The 18516-nt window shown below is 42.7% G+C and overlaps 1 long non-coding RNA gene and 8 other non-coding genes across 29 annotated transcripts; 8 read left to right on the forward strand and 1 right to left on the reverse strand.

The window, feature by feature from the left end:
- Positions 1-4175: 4175 nt before the first annotated feature.
- trnah-gug (transfer RNA histidin (anticodon GUG)) lies at positions 4176-4247 on the forward strand. Its single transcript has one exon. It is a non-coding gene; the product is annotated as a tRNA-His (tRNA).
- Positions 4248-4989: 742 nt separating this feature from the next.
- LOC129861295 (uncharacterized) lies at positions 4990-18512 on the reverse strand. Of its 21 annotated transcripts, none has more exons than XR_008760549.1 (10): positions 18097-18512; positions 17765-17796; positions 17387-17598; positions 15107-15515; positions 13209-13617; positions 11264-11337; positions 10929-11140; positions 9031-9439; positions 7135-7543; positions 4990-5647 (listed from the first exon to the last, which is right to left on the reverse strand). It is a non-coding gene; the product is annotated as an uncharacterized LOC129861295 (long non-coding RNA). The 21 variants fall into 21 exon arrangements; XR_008760533.1 differs by having other exon boundaries at positions 17722-17796; XR_008760534.1 differs by having other exon boundaries at positions 17708-17796.
- On the forward strand, positions 6074-6145 carry trnah-gug (transfer RNA histidin (anticodon GUG)). Its single transcript has one exon. It is a non-coding gene; the product is annotated as a tRNA-His (tRNA).
- On the forward strand, positions 7968-8039 carry trnah-gug (transfer RNA histidin (anticodon GUG)). Its single transcript has one exon. It is a non-coding gene; the product is annotated as a tRNA-His (tRNA).
- Positions 9866-9937, forward strand: trnah-gug (transfer RNA histidin (anticodon GUG)). The gene has a single exon. It is a non-coding gene; the product is annotated as a tRNA-His (tRNA).
- Positions 11762-11833, forward strand: trnah-gug (transfer RNA histidin (anticodon GUG)). Its single transcript has one exon. It is a non-coding gene; the product is annotated as a tRNA-His (tRNA).
- On the forward strand, positions 14044-14115 carry trnah-gug (transfer RNA histidin (anticodon GUG)). Its single transcript has one exon. It is a non-coding gene; the product is annotated as a tRNA-His (tRNA).
- Positions 15940-16011, forward strand: trnah-gug (transfer RNA histidin (anticodon GUG)). Its single transcript has one exon. It is a non-coding gene; the product is annotated as a tRNA-His (tRNA).
- Positions 18221-18292, forward strand: trnah-gug (transfer RNA histidin (anticodon GUG)). The gene has a single exon. It is a non-coding gene; the product is annotated as a tRNA-His (tRNA).
- Positions 18513-18516: the final 4 nt, after the last annotated feature.

The following is an 18516-nucleotide window of genomic DNA, read 5'->3' on the forward strand; positions in this document are numbered from 1 at the left end:
AGCAGGTTTTCATTAAGGAGCTTTCTGTACCTTGCTCCTTTCAATCTTTCCCTCGATCCTGACTGGTCTCCAAGTCCCTGCCCCTAAACAATATCCCCACAGCATGATGCTGCAACCACCAATCTTCACCGTAGGGATGTTGCCAGATTTCCTCCAGACATGACACTTGGCATTCAGGCCAAAGAGTTCAATCTTGGTTTCATCAGATCAGAACATCTTGTTTCTCGTGGTCTGAAAGTCCTTTAGGTGCCTTTTGGCAAACTCCAAGCAGACTGTCACGTGCCTTTCACTGAGGAGTGACTTCCGTCTGGCCACTCTCCCATAAAGGCCTGATTGGTGGAGTGCTGCAGAGATGGTTGTCCTTCTGGAAGGATCTCCCAGCTCGTTCAGTGTGACAGGGTCTAGGTCTTCCAATTAAGCACCGCCACGTGCGGTCGTAGACTCTGACAATGTAAGAAATGTTTTGCCTTTATTGTGTAGTGTGGCGCCCGGTGACTGACCAATAGGAACTCGGCCAGCACTGAGTACACACACAAATTATGATTATTGTGAATAGTCAGATTAATATAATAGTTTGATTTAATCGTTTACATGCTTTGCAAGAAGAACGATTTCCCTAATAATCCTGTTTACATTTTGATAAATGCAGAACATCGCCTATCAAAATAAATTTTCTACCACAGCGACCGTGTTATTTTTGGGAAGCCTATATGATTCTTAGTTTCTTACATATAAACGTTTGTATGTGAAAAATATGGTCCAAACACACCAAGACATTTGTGAAGAGGGCACGACAATGTCTATTTCCCCTCAGGAGGCTGAAAAGATTTGGCATTGGACCTCAGATCCTCAAAAATATCTAAAGCTGCACCATCGAGAGCATTTTGACTGGCTGCATCACCGCTTGGTACGGCAACTGCTCGGCATCCGACTGCAAGTCGCTACAGAGGATAGTGCGTATGGCCCAGTACATCACTGAGGCCGAGCTTCCTGACATCCAGGACCTCTATACCAGGCGGTGTCAGAGGAAGGCCCAAAGAATTGTCAAAGACTCCAGCCACCTAAGTCATAGACTGTAGACTGGGATGTTTAATTTCAGCTCATGAAACATGGGACCAACACTTTACATGTTGTGTTTACATTTTAGATTACACAGTTAGTACTTTGAGTCATTCAAAAGGATACTTTTTGCCGTAACATTGTGTATCAAATTGGCGTGACCCGGATTCTGCGGCCACAAAACAGAGCACTAACCACTGTACGATCATGGCGAGTTACCAGGGCTTGTGGGAGACCCCTTGAGTGGAAAGCCAAAAAGTCAGCTCTGCCTGTCCACGTCACTGCATGCTTGAATTACCCAATATCTCCCACAGACACACAAGCACTAACTGTAATCTAACTGGCATCAAAGTGTAACATTAGACTTTGGAATTTAGCCACCTCAGCCACGTCACAGTGAAGGCTGCTTGAGTAGATCGATTTCACCCACAAATATACAAGCCCTGGTAGCTCGCCGTGATCGTATAGTGGTTAGTACTCTGCGTTGTGGCCGCAGCAACCGCGGTTTGAATCCGGGTCACGGCATTGAAATTCACAAAGTCACGGCATAAGGGCTCTATTTGAATTAGCACTGTGAACTAAACTGAATAAGTAGAGTGAACTTAGCAGAGATTGTAGAAAGGGTGCCACTGACTACTGGTGACAAATTAATTACTATCCCTCTGTAATTATAACATTAAATAAGCAGAGATTCATAACATATTTATATATATTTTTCTAAATCGGCCAAATCGGTGTCCAAAAATACCGATTTTCGATTGTTATGAAAACTTGAAATCGGCCCTAATTAATCGCCCATTCCGATTAATCGGTCGACCTCTAGTTCAAACCGCAGCTTTACCCACACGTGTTCACCAACCCATCTATATCTGGACCAATCAGACAGCCCCAAATGTTCTCACAAGGGTTGGGGAGGTACTAAGATCCAGACCCATTGCGAGAAGAAACTATTGTCCGTGGGTGTGGCGTAGCGTTTGGCCAGAGCAAGGAGTCTGGGTTGCCAGGCAACCATCAGCAGGCAATGAAGTATGCTACTTGAGAGCCTGTAAGAACATCTTTGAGAGAGTTGTGCCTACGGGAGCAGAAATGTAATAAAGTGCATTCGGAAAGTATTCAGACCCCTAGACTTTTTCCATATTTGTTTCGCTACAGCCTTATTCTGAAATGGATTCAATTGTTGTTGTTTTTTTTTTTTATGTTTTCAAATGTATTAAAAATAAACTGAAATATCACATTTACATAAGTATTTAGGCCCTTTACTCAGTACTTTGTTGAAGCACCTTTGGCAGTGATTACAGACTCGAGTCTTCTTGGGTATGACGCTACAAGCTTGGCACACCTGTATTTAGGGAGTTTCTCCCATTCTTCTCTGCAGATCCTCTTAATATCTGTCAGGTTGGATGGGGAGCGTCGCTGCACAGCTATTTTCAGGTCTCTCCAGAGATGTTTGATCGGGTTCAAGTCCGGGCTCTGGCTGGGCCACTCAAGGACATTCAGAAACTTGTTCCGAAGCCACTCCTGCGTTGTCTTGGCTGTGTGCTTAGGTTCATTGTCCTGTTGGAAGGTGAACCTTCACCCCAGTCTGAGGTCCTGAGTGCTCTGGAGCAGGTTTTCATTAAGGAGCTTTCTGTACCTTGCTCCTTTCAATCTTTCCCTCGATCCTGACTGGTCTCCAAGTCCCTGCCCCTAAACAATATCCCCACAGCATGATGCTGCAACCACCAATCTTCACCGTAGGGATGTTGCCAGATTTCCTCCAGACATGACACTTGGCATTCAGGCCAAAGAGTTCAATCTTGGTTTCATCAGATCAGAACATCTTGTTTCTCGTGGTCTGAAAGTCCTTTAGGTGCCTTTTGGCAAACTCCAAGCAGACTGTCACGTGCCTTTCACTGAGGAGTGACTTCCGTCTGGCCACTCTCCCATAAAGGCCTGATTGGTGGAGTGCTGCAGAGATGGTTGTCCTTCTGGAAGGATCTCCCAGCTCGTTCAGTGTGACAGGGTCTAGGTCTTCCAATTAAGCACCGCCACGTGCGGTCGTAGACTCTGACAATGTAAGAAATGTTTTGCCTTTATTGTGTAGTGTGGCGCCCGGTGACTGACCAATAGGAACTCGGCCAGCACTGAGTACACACACAAATTATGATTATTGTGAATAGTCAGATTAATATAATAGTTTGATTTAATCGTTTACATGCTTTGCAAGAAGAACGATTTCCCTAATAATCCTGTTTACATTTTGATAAATGCAGAACATCGCCTATCAAAATAAATTTTCTACCACAGCGACCGTGTTATTTTTGGGAAGCCTATATGATTCTTAGTTTCTTACATATAAACGTTTGTATGTGAAAAATATGGTCCAAACACACCAAGACATTTGTGAAGAGGGCACGACAATGTCTATTTCCCCTCAGGAGGCTGAAAAGATTTGGCATTGGACCTCAGATCCTCAAAAATATCTAAAGCTGCACCATCGAGAGCATTTTGACTGGCTGCATCACCGCTTGGTACGGCAACTGCTCGGCATCCGACTGCAAGTCGCTACAGAGGATAGTGCGTATGGCCCAGTACATCACTGAGGCCGAGCTTCCTGACATCCAGGACCTCTATACCAGGCGGTGTCAGAGGAAGGCCCAAAGAATTGTCAAAGACTCCAGCCACCTAAGTCATAGACTGTAGACTGGGATGTTTAATTTCAGCTCATGAAACATGGGACCAACACTTTACATGTTGTGTTTACATTTTAGATTACACAGTTAGTACTTTGAGTCATTCAAAAGGATACTTTTTACCGTAACATTGTGTATCAAATTGGCGTGACCCGGATTCTGCGGCCACAACACAGAGCACTAACCACTGTACGATCATGGCGAGTTACCAGGGCTTGTGGGAGACCCCTTGAGTGGAAAGCCAAAAAGTCAGCTCTGCCTGTCCACGTCACTGCATGCTTGAATTACCCAATATCTCCCACAGACACACAAGCACTAACTGTAATCTAACTGGCATCAAAGTGTAACATTAGACTTTGGAATTTAGCCACCTCAGCCACGTCACAGTGAAGGCCTGCTTGAGTAGATCGATTTCACCCCAAGATATACAAGCCCTGGTAGCTCGCCGTGATCGTATAGTGGTTAGTACTCTGCGTTGTGGCCGCAGCAACCCCGGTTCGAATCCGGGTCACGGCATTGAAATTCACAATGTCACGGCATAAGGGCTCTTTTTGAATTAGCACGGTGAACTAAACTGAATAAGTAGACAGAACTTAGAAGAGATTGTAGAAAGGGTGCCACTGACTACTGGTGAAAAAATTATTACTATTCCTCTGTCATTATAACATTAAATAAGCAGAGATTGATAACAATGGGCTCACCAGTATAGAGTACTCCATACTATACATTTAGTTTCGTTGGCTACAGTTTAAAGGCGGTGTCACAAAGTGAACAGCTATATCGGGTCAATGTTGGCAACAACTAAGAGCATTGAAGCACAAAGCGAAAACTTCTCCGCCTCGTCCCCAAGCTACGCATGGGCTGATACTCTGTGATAGTCTATCATTGTTGCTCATCTGCAGAGCTGCCCGTGGCAACATCATATGGCTGAGTCTCAGTTTAACTCCATCAAAAAGCGCCCTCATGCCGTGAATCGCAATGCCATGAGCAGTACTAACCATTATACGATCACGGCAAGCTACCAGGGCTTGTGTGTGAGGTGGAGATATTAGGCTAGTCAAGCATGCCGTTGCCTTGATGTGGAAAATGTGGCTAAATACCATTATTGACTAGTTAAGACTAGAGAGAGACTCAACAGTGTATTGTGTAGTAGAATAGAGTTAGTACTGAACCCTGTAGAGTATTGTGTATGGTGTAGTAGAATAGAGTTAGTACTGACCCCTGTAGAGTATTGTGTATGGTGTAGTAGAATAGAGTTAGTACTGACCCCTGTAGAGTATTGTGTATGGTGTAGTAGAATAGAGTTAGTACTGACCCCTGTAGAGTATTGTGTATGGTGTAGTAGAATAGAGTTAGTACTGAACCCTGTAGAGTATTGTGTATGGTGTAGTGGTATAGAGTTAGTACTGACCCCTGTAGAGTATTGTGTATGGTGTAGTAGAATAGAGTTAGTACTGACCCCTGTAGAGTATTGTGTATGGTGTAGTAGAATAGAGTTACTACTGACCCCTGTAGAGTATTGTGTGGTACAGTGGAATACAGTGCTCTGCTAGTGTAGAGTACGGCTCCTGAAGTATCCTTGGAATAGGAACATGCCCTCCAATGGACAATGATTAGCATCCATGAGGGTGACGGTCAACCTCTCCTTGTTTATATCATCCAGGGGCAACATATTGGGTTCCCCCTAAACTCCAGAGGATGGATCTATCACTCTCTGACCTGAACACAGGGATGGGAGAAGAGAAAGGTGGGTCTGTCGGACCAGGTCTAAGTCAGGCCCACAGTATAGTCACTGTGCATATGGGACAGGAAGAACAGGCAAACATACTGACACTTCCTAACCTGCCAGACGTCCACTGGCAGCAGAGTATAGGGTTATGTTTACCATTCATTATTCACAGCTCTGGAGAATCATCCTGGGAAAATGACGAGAAGAGAGAGCAACAGTTAGCCAGTCAACCGACTATAAAACAGTTATTTGTCATATAGCAAACATGGTAGGTACATTATATATTAATTTATGTTGCTAGGAAAGATACATTATGCTAACATTAGTAACGTTAGGCCTACTTGCTGCAGTAGCATGCTTGCTGTAAAAACAGTAGTTTGTCGATAAACGATACTGTTTGCATAGTAGCAGAATATATATTTCAAAAGAGAATGAATTCAACAAAAATACATCTTATAAAGACTTGGACAGATAATATTATGATTACTTGCGTTATACATGTCATGTTAGAGACAAAACATGAAGATATCTCTGCTTGAACGCTAATCCACGTCACTGTAGGTTTCATTTAAGATCCCAACATCTCCCTGATGGAGCATGGCCCTGGTAGTTGGCTGTGATCGTATAGTGGTTAGTACTCTGCGTTGTGGCCGCAGCAACCCTGGTTCGAATCCGGGTCACGGCATTGAAATTAACAATGTCATGGCAGAAGGGCTCTTTTTGAATTAGCACGGTGAACTAAACTGAATATGTTGAGGGAACTTAGCAGAGATTGTAGAAAGGGTGCCACTGACTACTGGTGAAAAAATTATTACTATTCCTCTGTCATTATAACATTAAATAAGCAGAGATTGATAACAATGGGCTCACCAGTAGAGTACTCCATACTATACATTTAGTTTCGTTGGCTACAGTTTAAAGGCGGTGTCACAAAGTGAACAGCTATATCGGGTCAATGTTGGCAACAACTAAGAGCATTGAAGCACAAAGCGAAAACTTCTCCGCCTCGTCCCCAAGCTACGCATGGGCTGATACTCTGTGATAGTCTATCATTGTTGCTCATCTGCAGAGCTGCCCGTGGCAACATCATATGGCTGAGTCTCAGTTTAACTCCATCAAAAAGCGCCCTCATGCCGTGAATCGCAATGCCATGAGCAGTACTAACCATTATACGATCACGGCAAGCTACCAGGGCTTGTGTGTGAGGTGGAGATATTAGGCTAGTCAAGCATGCCGTTGCCTTGATGTGGAAAATGTGGCTAAATACCATTATTGACTAGTTAAGACTAGAGAGAGACTCAACAGTGTATTGTGTAGTAGAATAGAGTTAGTACTGAACCCTGTAGAGTATTGTGTATGGTGTAGTAGAATAGAGTTAGTACTGACCCCTGTAGAGTATTGTGTATGGTGTAGTAGAATAGAGTTAGTACTGACCCCTGTAGAGTATTGTGTATGGTGTAGTAGAATAGAGTTAGTACTGACCCCTGTAGAGTATTGTGTATGGTGTAGTAGAATAGAGTTAGTACTGAACCCTGTAGAGTATTGTGTATGGTGTAGTGGTATAGAGTTAGTACTGACCCCTGTAGAGTATTGTGTATGGTGTAGTAGAATAGAGTTAGTACTGACCCCTGTAGAGTATTGTGTATGGTGTAGTAGAATAGAGTTACTACTGACCCCTGTAGAGTATTGTGTGGTACAGTGGAATACAGTGCTCTGCTAGTGTAGAGTACGGCTCCTGAAGTATCCTTGGAATAGGAACATGCCCTCCAATGGACAATGATTAGCATCCATGAGGGTGACGGTCAACCTCTCCTTGTTTATATCATCCAGGGGCAACATATTGGGTTCCCCCTAAACTCCAGAGGATGGATCTATCACTCTCTGACCTGAACACAGGGATGGGAGAAGAGAAAGGTGGGTCTGTCGGACCAGGTCTAAGTCAGGCCCACAGTATAGTCACTGTGCATATGGGACAGGAAGAACAGGCAAACATACTGACACTTCCTAACCTGCCAGACGTCCACTGGCAGCAGAGTATAGGGTTACGTTTACCATTCATTATTCACAGCTCTGGAGAATCATCCTGGGAAAATGACGAGAAGAGAGAGCAACAGTTAGCCAGTCAACCGACTATAAAACAGTTATTTGTCATATAGCAAACATGGTAGGTACATTATATATTAATTTATGTTGCTAGGAAAGATACATGATGCTAACATTAGTAACGTTAGGCCTACTTGCTGCAGTAGCATGCTTGCTATAAAAACAGTAGTTTGTCGATAAACGATACTGTTTGCATAGTAGCAGAATATATATTTCAAAAGAGAATGAATTTAACAAAAATTCATCTTACAAAGACTTGGACAGATAATAATATGATTACTTGCGTTACATGTCATGTTAGAGACAAAACATTAAGATATCTCTGCTTGAACGCTAATCCACGTCACTGTAGGTTTCATTTAAGATCCCAACGTCTCCCTGATGGGGCATGTCCCTGGTAGTTCGCCGTGATCGTATAGTGGTTAGTACTCTGCGTTGTGGCCGCAGCAACCCCGGTTCGAATCCGGGTCACGGCATTGAAGTTCACAATGTCACGGCAGAAGGGCTCTTTTTGAATTAGCACGGTGAACTAAACTGAATAAGTAGAGTGAACTTAGAAGAGATTGTAGAAAGGGTGCCACTGACTACTGGTGAAAAAATTATTACTATTCCTCTGTCATTATAACATTAAATAAGCAGAGATTGATAACAATGGGCTCACCAGTATAGAGTACTCCATACTATACATTTAGTTTCGTTGGCTACAGTTTAAAGGCGGTGTCACAAAGTGAACAGCTATATCGGGTCAATGTTGGCAACAACTAAGAGCATTGAAGCACAAAGCGAAAACTTCTCCGCCTCGTCCCCAAGCTACGCATGGGCTGATACTCTGTGATAGTCTATCATTGTTGCTCATCTGCAGAGCTGCTCGTGGCAACATCATATGGCTGAGTCTCAGTTTAACTCAATCAAAAAGCGCCCTCATGCCGTGAATCGCAATGCCATGAGCAGTACTAACCATTATACGATCACGGCAAGCTACCAGGGCTTGTGTGTGAGGGGGAGATATTAGGCTAGTCAAGCATGCCGTTGCCTTGATGTGGAAAATGTGGCTAAATACCATTATTGACTAGTTAAGACTAGAGAGAGACTCAACAGTGTATTGTGTAGTAGAATAGAGTTAGTACTGAACCCTGTAGAGTATTGTGTATGGTGTAGTAGAATAGAGTTAGTACTGACCCCTGTAGAGTATTGTGTATGGTGTAGTAGAATAGAGTTAGTACTGACCCCTGTAGAGTATTGTGTATGGTGTAGTAGAATAGAGTTAGTACTGACCCCTGTAGAGTATTGTGTATGGTGTAGTAGAATAGAGTTAGTACTGAACCCTGTAGAGTATTGTGTATGGTGTAGTGGTATAGAGTTAGTACTGACCCCTGTAGAGTATTGTGTATGGTGTAGTAGAATAGAGTTAGTACTGACCCCTGTAGAGTATTGTGTATGGTGTAGTAGAATAGAGTTACTACTGACCCCTGTAGAGTATTGTGTGGTACAGTGGAATACAGTGCTCTGCTAGTGTAGAGTACGGCTCCTGAAGTATCCTTGGAATAGGAACATGCCCTCCAATGGACAATGATTAGCATCCATGAGGGTGACGGTCAACCTCTCCTTGTTTATATCATCCAGGGGCAACATATTGGGTTCCCCCTAAACTCCAGAGGATGGATCTATCACTCTCTGACCTGAACACAGGGATGGGAGAAGAGAAAGGTGGGTCTGTCGGACCAGGTCTAAGTCAGGCCCACAGTATAGTCACTGTGCATATGGGACAGGAAGAACAGGCAAACATACTGACACTTCCTAACCTGCCAGACGTCCACTGGCAGCAGAGTATAGGGTTATGTTTACCATTCATTATTCACAGCTCTGGAGAATCATCCTGGGAAAATGACGAGAAGAGAGAGCAACAGTTAGCCAGTCAACCGACTATAAAACAGTTATTTGTCATATAGCAAACATGGTAGGTACATTATATATTAATTTATGTTGCTAGGAAAGATACATTATGCTAACATTAGTAACGTTAGGCCTACTTGCTGCAGTAGCATGCTTGCTGTAAAAACAGTAGTTTGTCGATAAACGATACTGTTTGCATAGTAGCAGAATATATATTTCAAAAGAGAATGAATTCAACAAAAATACATCTTATAAAGACTTGGACAGATAATATTATGATTACTTGCGTTATACATGTCATGTTAGAGACAAAACATGAAGATATCTCTGCTTGAACGCTAATCCACGTCACTGTAGGTTTCATTTAAGATCCCAACATCTCCCTGATGGAGCATGGCCCTGGTAGTTGGCTGTGATCGTATAGTGGTTAGTACTCTGCGTTGTGGCCGCAGCAACCCTGGTTCGAATCCGGGTCACGGCATTGAAATTAACAATGTCATGGCAGAAGGGCTCTTTTTGAATTAGCACGGTGAACTAAACTGAATATGTTGAGGGAACTTAGCAGAGATTGTAGAAAGGGTGCCACTGACTACTGGTGAAAAAATTATTACTATTCCTCTGTCATTATAACATTAAATAAGCAGAGATTGATAACAATGGGCTCACCAGTATAGAGTACTCCATACTATACATTTAGTTTCGTTGGCTACAGTTTAAAGGCGGTGTCACAAAGTGAACAGCTATATCGGGTCAATGTTGGCAACAACTAAGAGCATTGAAGCACAAAGCGAAAACTTCTCCGCCTCGTCCCCAAGCTACGCATGGGCTGATACTCTGTGATAGTCTATCATTGTTGCTCATCTGCAGAGCTGCCCGTGGCAACATCATATGGCTGAGTCTCAGTTTAACTCCATCAAAAAGCGCCCTCATGCCGTGAATCGCAATGCCATGAGCAGTACTAACCATTATACGATCACGGCAAGCTACCAGGGCTTGTGTGTGAGGTGGAGATATTAGGCTAGTCAAGCATGCCGTTGCCTTGATGTGGAAAATGTGGCTAAATACCATTATTGACTAGTTAAGACTAGAGAGAGACTCAACAGTGTATTGTGTAGTAGAATAGAGTTAGTACTGAACCCTGTAGAGTATTGTGTATGGTGTAGTAGAATAGAGTTAGTACTGACCCCTGTAGAGTATTGTGTATGGTGTAGTAGAATAGAGTTAGTACTGACCCCTGTAGAGTATTGTGTATGGTGTAGTAGAATAGAGTTAGTACTGACCCCTGTAGAGTATTGTGTATGGTGTAGTAGAATAGAGTTAGTACTGAACCCTGTAGAGTATTGTGTATGGTGTAGTGGTATAGAGTTAGTACTGACCCCTGTAGAGTATTGTGTATGGTGTAGTAGAATAGAGTTAGTACTGACCCCTGTAGAGTATTGTGTATGGTGTAGTAGAATAGAGTTACTACTGACCCCTGTAGAGTATTGTGTGGTACAGTGGAATACAGTGCTCTGCTAGTGTAGAGTACGGCTCCTGAAGTATCCTTGGAATAGGAACATGCCCTCCAATGGACAATGATTAGCATCCATGAGGGTGACGGTCAACCTCTCCTTGTTTATATCATCCAGGGGCAACATATTGGGTTCCCCCTAAACTCCAGAGGATGGATCTATCACTCTCTGACCTGAACACAGGGATGGGAGAAGAGAAAGGTGGGTCTGTCGGACCAGGTCTAAGTCAGGCCCACAGTATAGTCACTATGCATATGGGACAGGAAGAACAGGCAAACATACTGACACTTCCTAACCTGCCAGACGTCCACTGGCAGCAGAGTATAGGGTTACGTTTACCATTCATTATTCACAGCTCTGGAGAATCATCCTGGGAAAATGACGAGAAGAGAGAGCAACAGTTAGCCAGTCAACCGACTATAAAACAGTTATTTGTCATATAGCAAACATGGTAGGTACATTATATATTAATTTATGTTGCTAGGAAAGATACATGATGCTAACATTAGTAACGTTAGGCCTACTTGCTGCAGTAGCATGCTTGCTATAAAAACAGTAGTTTGTCGATAAACGATACTGTTTGCATAGTAGCAGAATATATATTTCAAAAGAGAATGAATTTAACAAAAATTCATCTTACAAAGACTTGGACAGATAATAATATGATTACTTGCGTTACATGTCATGTTAGAGACAAAACATTAAGATATCTCTGCTTGAACGCTAATCCACGTCACTGTAGGTTTCATTTAAGATCCCAACGTCTCCCTGATGGGGCATGTCCCTGGTAGTTCGCCGTGATCGTATAGTGGTTAGTACTCTGCGTTGTGGCCGCAGCAACCCCGGTTCGAATCCGGGTCACGGCATTGAAGTTCACAATGTCACGGCAGAAGGGCTCTTTTTGAATTAGCACGGTGAACTAAACTGAATAAGTAGAGTGAACTTAGAAGAGATTGTAGAAAGGGTGCCACTGACTACTGGTGAAAAAATTATTACTATTCCTCTGTCATTATAACATTAAATAAGCAGAGATTGATAACAATGGGCTCACCAGTATAGAGTACTCCATACTATACATTTAGTTTCGTTGGCTACAGTTTAAAGGCGGTGTCACAAAGTGAACAGCTATATCGGGTCAATGTTGGCAACAACTAAGAGCATTGAAGCACAAAGCGAAAACTTCTCCGCCTCGTCCCCAAGCTACGCATGGGCTGATACTCTGTGATAGTCTATCATTGTTGCTCATCTGCAGAGCTGCTCGTGGCAACATCATATGGCTGAGTCTCAGTTTAACTCAATCAAAAAGCGCCCTCATGCCGTGAATCGCAATGCCATGAGCAGTACTAACCATTATAAGATCACGGCAAGCTACCAGGGCTTGTGTGTGAGGGGGAGATATTAGGCTAGTCAAGCATGCCGTTGCTATGATGTGGATAAGGTGGCAAAATACCATTATTGACTAGTTAAGACTAGAGAGAGACTCAACAGTGTATTGTGTAGTAGAATAGAGTTAGTACTGACCCCTGTAGAGTATTGTGTATGGTGTAGTGGTATAGAGTTAGTACTGACCCCTGTAGAGTATTGTGTATGGTGTAGTAGAATAGAGTTAGTACTGAACCCTGTAGAGTATTGTGTATGGTGTAGTAGAATAGAGTTACTACTGACCCCTGTAGAGTATTGTGTATGGTGTAGTAGTATAGAGTTAGTACTGACCCCTGTAGAGTATTGTGTATGGTGTAGTAGTATAGAGTTAGTACTGACCCCTGTAGAGTATTGTGTATGGTGTAGTAGTATAGAGTTAGTACTGACCCCTGTAGAGTATTGTGTATGGTGTAGTAGAATAGAGTTAGTACTGACCCCTGTAGAGTATTGTGTATGGTGTAGTAGAATAGAGTTAGTACTGACCCCTGTAGAGTATTGTGTATGGTGTAGTAGAATAGAGTTAGTACTGAACCCTGTAGAGTATTGTGTATGGTGTAGTAGAATAGAGTTAGTACTGACCCCTGTAGAGTATTGTGTATGGTGTAGTAGAATAGAGTTAGTACTGACCCCTGTAGAGTATTGTGTATGGTGTAGTAGTATAGAGTTAGTACTGAACCCTGTAGAGTATTGTGTATGGTGTAGTAGAATAGAGTTAGTACTGACCCCTGTAGAGTATTGTGTATGGTGTAGTAGAATAGAGTTAGTACTGACCCCTGTAGAGTATTGTGTATGGTGTAGTAGAATAGAGTTAATACTGACCCCTGTAGAGTATTGTGTGGTACAGTGGAATACAGTGCTCTGCTAGTGTAGAGTACGGCTCCTGAAGTATCCTTGGAATAGGAACATGCCCTCCAATGGACAATGATTAGCATCCATGAGGGTGACGGTCAACCTCTCCTTGTTTATATCATCCAGGGGCAACATATTGGGTTCCCCCTAAACTCCAGAGGATGGATCTATCACTCTCTGACCTGAACACAGGGATGGGAGAAGAGAAAGGTGGGTCTGTCGGACCAGGTCTAAGTCAGGCCCACAGTATAGTCACTGTGCATATGGGACAGGAAGAACAGGCAAACATACTGACACTTCCTAACCTGCCAGACGTCCACTGGCAGCAGAGTATAGGGTTATGTTTACCATTCATTATTCACAGCTCTGGAGAATCATCCTGGGAAAATGACGAGAAGAGAGAGCAACAGTTAGCCAGTCAACCGACTATAAAACAGTTATTTGTCATATAGCAAACATGGTAGGTACATTATATATTAATTTATGTTGCTAGGAAAGATACATTATGCTAACATTAGTAACGTTAGGCCTACTTGCTGCAGTAGCATGCTTGCTGTAAAAACAGTAGTTTGTCGATAAACGATACTGTTTGCATAGTAGCAGAATATATATTTCAAAAGAGAATGAATTCAACAAAAATACATCTTATAAAGACTTGGACAGATAATATTATGATTACTTGCGTTATACATGTCATGTTAGAGACAAAACATGAAGATATCTCTGCTTGAACGCTAATCCACGTCACTGTAGGTTTCATTTAAGATCCCAACATCTCCCTGATGGAGCATGGCCCTGGTAGTTGGCTGTGATCGTATAGTGGTTAGTACTCTGCGTTGTGGCCGCAGCAACCCCGGTTCGAATCCGGGTCACGGCATTGAAATTAACAATGTCATGGCAGAAGGGCTCTTTTTGAATTAGCACGGTGAACTAAACTGAATATGTTGAGGGAACTTAGCAGAGATTGTAGAAAGGGTGCCACTGACTACTGGTGAAAAAATTATTACTATTCCTCTGTCATTATAACATTAAATAAGCAGAGATTGATAACAATGGGCTCACCAGTATAGAGTACTCCATACTATACATTTAGTTTCGTTGGCTACAGTTTAAAGGCGGTGTCACAAAGTGAACAGCTATATCGGGTCAATGTTGGCAACAACTAAGAGCATTGAAGCACAAAGCGAAAACTTCTCCGCCTCGTCCCCAAGCTACGCATGGGCTGATACTCTGTGATAGTCTATCATTGTTGCTCATCTGCAGAGCTGCCCGTGGCAACATCATATGGCTGAGTCTCAGTTTAACTCCATCAAAAAGCGCCCTCATGCCGTGAATCGCAATGCCATGAGCAGTACTAACCATTATACGATCACGGCAAGCTACCAGGGCTTGTGTGTGAGGTGGAGATATTAGGCTAGTCAAGCATGCCGTTGCCTTGATGTGGAAAATGTGGCTAAATACCATTATTGACTAGTTAAGACTAGAGAGAGACTCAACAGTGTATTGTGTAGTAGAATAGAGTTAGTACTGAACCCTGTAGAGTATTGTGTATGGTGTAGTAGAATAGAGTTAGTACTGACCCCTGTAGAGTATTGTGTATGGTGTAGTAGAATAGAGTTAGTACTGAACCCTGTAGAGTATTGTGTATGGTGTAGTAGAATAGAGTTAGTACTGACCCCTGTAGAGTATTGTGTATGGTGTAGTAGAATAGAGTTAGTACTGAACCCTGTAGAGTATTGTGTATGGTGTAGTAGAATAGAGTTAGTACTGACCCCTGTAGAGTATTGTGTATGGTGTAGTAGAATAGAGTTAGTACTGACCCCTGTAGAGTATTGTGTATGGTGTAGTAGAATAGAGTTACTACTGACCCCTGTAGAGTATTGTGTGGTACAGTGGAATACAGTGCTCTGCTAGTGTAGAGTACGGCTCCTGAAGTATCCTTGGAATAGGAACATGCCCTCCAATGGACAATGATTAGCATCCATGAGGGTGACGGTCAACCTCTCCTTGTTTATATCATCCAGGGGCAACATATTGGGTTCCCCCTAAACTCCAGAGGATGGATCTATCACTCTCTGACCTGAACACAGGGATGGGAGAAGAGAAAGGTGGGTCTGTCGGACCAGGTCTAAGTCAGGCCCACAGTATAGTCACTGTGCATATGGGACAGGAAGAACAGGCAAACATACTGACACTTCCTAACCTGCCAGACGTCCACTGGCAGCAGAGTATAGGGTTATGTTTACCATTCATTATTCACAGCTCTGGAGAATCATCCTGGGAAAATGACGAGAAGAGAGAGCAACAGTTAGCCAGTCAACCGACTATAAAACAGTTATTTGTCATATAGCAAACATGGTAGGTACATTATATATTAATTTATGTTGCTAGGAAAGATACATTATGCTAACATTAGTAACGTTAGGCCTACTTGCTGCAGTAGCATGCTTGCTGTAAAAACAGTAGTTTGTCGATAAACGATACTGTTTGCATAGTAGCAGAATATATATTTCAAAAGAGAATGAATTCAACAAAAATACATCTTATAAAGACTTGGACAGATAATATTATGATTACTTGCGTTACATGTCATGTTAGAGACAAAACATGAAGATATCTCTGCTTGAACGCTAATCCACGTCACTGTAGGTTTCATTTAAGATCCCAACGTCTCCCTGATGGGACATGTCCCTGGTAGTTCGCCGTGATCGTATAGTGGTTAGTACTCTGCGTTGTGGCCGCAGCAACCCCGGTTCGAATCCGGGTCACGGCATTGAAGTTCACAATGTCACGGCAGAAGGGCTCTTTTTGAATTAGCACGGTGAACTAAACTGAATAAGTAGAGTGAACTTAGAAGAGATTGTAGAAAGGGTGCCACTGACTACTGGTGAAAAAATTATTACTATTCCTCTGTCATTATAACATTAAATAAGCAGAGATTGATAACAATGGGCTCACCAGTATAGAGTACTCCATACTATACATTTAGTTTCGTTGGCTACAGTTTAAAGGCGGTGTCACAAAGTGAACAGCTATATCGGGTCAATGTTGGCAACAACTAAGAGCATTGAAGCACAAAGCGAAAACTTCTCCGCCTCGTCCCCAAGCTACGCATGGGCTGATACTCTGTGATAGTCTATCATTGTTGCTCATCTGCAGAGCTGCTCGTGGCAACATCATATGGCTGAGTCTCAGTTTAACTCAATCAAAAAGCGCCCTCATGCCGTGAATCGCAATGCCATGAGCAGTACTAACCATTATAAGATCACGGCAAGCTACCAGGGCTTGTGTGTGAGGGGGAGATATTAGGCTAGTCAAGCATGCCGTTGCCTTGATGTGGAAAATGTGGCTAAATACCATTATTGACTAGTTAAGACTAGAGAGAGACTCAACAGTGTATTGTGTAGTAGAATAGAGTTAGTACTGACCCCTGTAGAGTATTGTGTATGGTGTAGTGGTATAGAGTTAGTACTGACCCCTGTAGAGTATTGTGTATGGTGTAGTAGAATAGAGTTAGTACTGAACCCTGTAGAGTATTGTGTATGGTGTAGTAGAATAGAGTTACTACTGACCCCTGTAGAGTATTGTGTATGGTGTAGTAGTATAGAGTTAGTACTGACCCCTGTAGAGTATTGTGTATGGTGTAGTAGTATAGAGTTAGTACTGACCCCTGTAGAGTATTGTGTATGGTGTAGTAGTATAGAGTTAGTACTGACCCCTGTAGAGTATTGTGTATGGTGTAGTAGAATAGAGTTAGTACTGACCCCTGTAGAGTATTGTGTATGGTGTAGTAGAATAGAGTTAGTACTGACCCCTGTAGAGTATTGTGTATGGTGTAGTAGAATAGAGTTAGTACTGAACCCTGTAGAGTATTGTGTATGGTGTAGTAGAATAGAGTTAGTACTGACCCCTGTAGAGTATTGTGTATGGTGTAGTAGAATAGAGTTAGTACTGACCCCTGTAGAGTATTGTGTATGGTGTAGTAGTATAGAGTTAGTACTGAACCCTGTAGAGTATTGTGTATGGTGTAGTAGAATAGAGTTAGTACTGACCCCTGTAGAGTATTGTGTATGGTGTAGTAGAATAGAGTTAGTACTGACCCCTGTAGAGTATTGTGTATGGTGTAGTAGAATAGAGTTAATACTGACCCCTGTAGAGTATTGTGTGGTACAGTGGAATACAGTGCTCCGCTAGTGTAGAGTACGGTTCCTGAAGTATCCTTGGAATAGGAACATGCCCTCCAATGGACAATGATTAGCATCCATGAGGGTGACGGTCAACCTCTCCTTGTTTATATCATCCAGGGGCAACATATTGGGTTCCCCCTAAACTCCAGAGGATGGATCTATCACTCTCTGACCTGAACACAGGGATGGGAGAAGAGAAAGGTGGGTCTGTCGGACCAGGTCTAAGTCAGGCCCACAGTATAGTCACTGTGCATATGGGACAGGAAGAACAGGCAAACATACTGACACTTCCTAACCTGCCAGACGTCCACTGGCAGCAGAGTATAGGGTTACGTTTACCATTCATTATTCACAGCTCTGGAGGGATTATCCTGGGAAAATTACGAGAAGAGAGAGCAACAGTTAACCAGTCAAACGACTATAAAACAGCTATTTGTCATATAGCAAACATGGTAGCTACGTTATATATTCATTTATGTTGCTAGGAAAGATACATTATGCTAACATTAGTAACGTTAGGCCTACTTGCTGCAGTAGCATGCTTGCTGTAAAAACAGTAGTTTGTCGATAAACGATACTGTTTGCATAGTAGCAGAATATATATTTCAAAAGAGAATGAATTTAAGAAAAATACATCTTATAAAGACTTGGACAGATAATATTATAATTACTTGCGTTGCATGTCATGTTAGAGACAAAACACGAAGATATCACTGCTTGAACGCTAATCCACGTCACTGTACGTTTCATTTAAGATGCCGACTTCTCCCTGATGGGGCATGGCCCAGGTAGTTGGCCGTGATCGTATAGTGGTTAGTACTCTGCGTTGTGGCCGCAGCAACCCCGGTTCGAATCCGGGTCACGGCATTGCGATACACAATGTCACGGCAAAAGGGCTCCTTTTAAATATTAGGGTTACATTATAAGTAGGTCTATTTATACATTTTTCCCGTTAGGTAAACTGGCTAACTCGAGACACCGGTTTCTAACCACCCGCAATCGAGCTTCTAGTTAATGCCCATGTCGTTGCATTGCTGTTTGTGCAGGTTTGAATAGCCCTAGATCTCCGCCCAACACACAAGCCCTGGTAG

Source organism: Salvelinus fontinalis, chromosome 8, assembly GCF_029448725.1.
Source record: "Salvelinus fontinalis isolate EN_2023a chromosome 8, ASM2944872v1, whole genome shotgun sequence".
In the NCBI taxonomy this organism is placed as follows: domain Eukaryota; kingdom Metazoa; phylum Chordata; class Actinopteri; order Salmoniformes; family Salmonidae; genus Salvelinus; species Salvelinus fontinalis.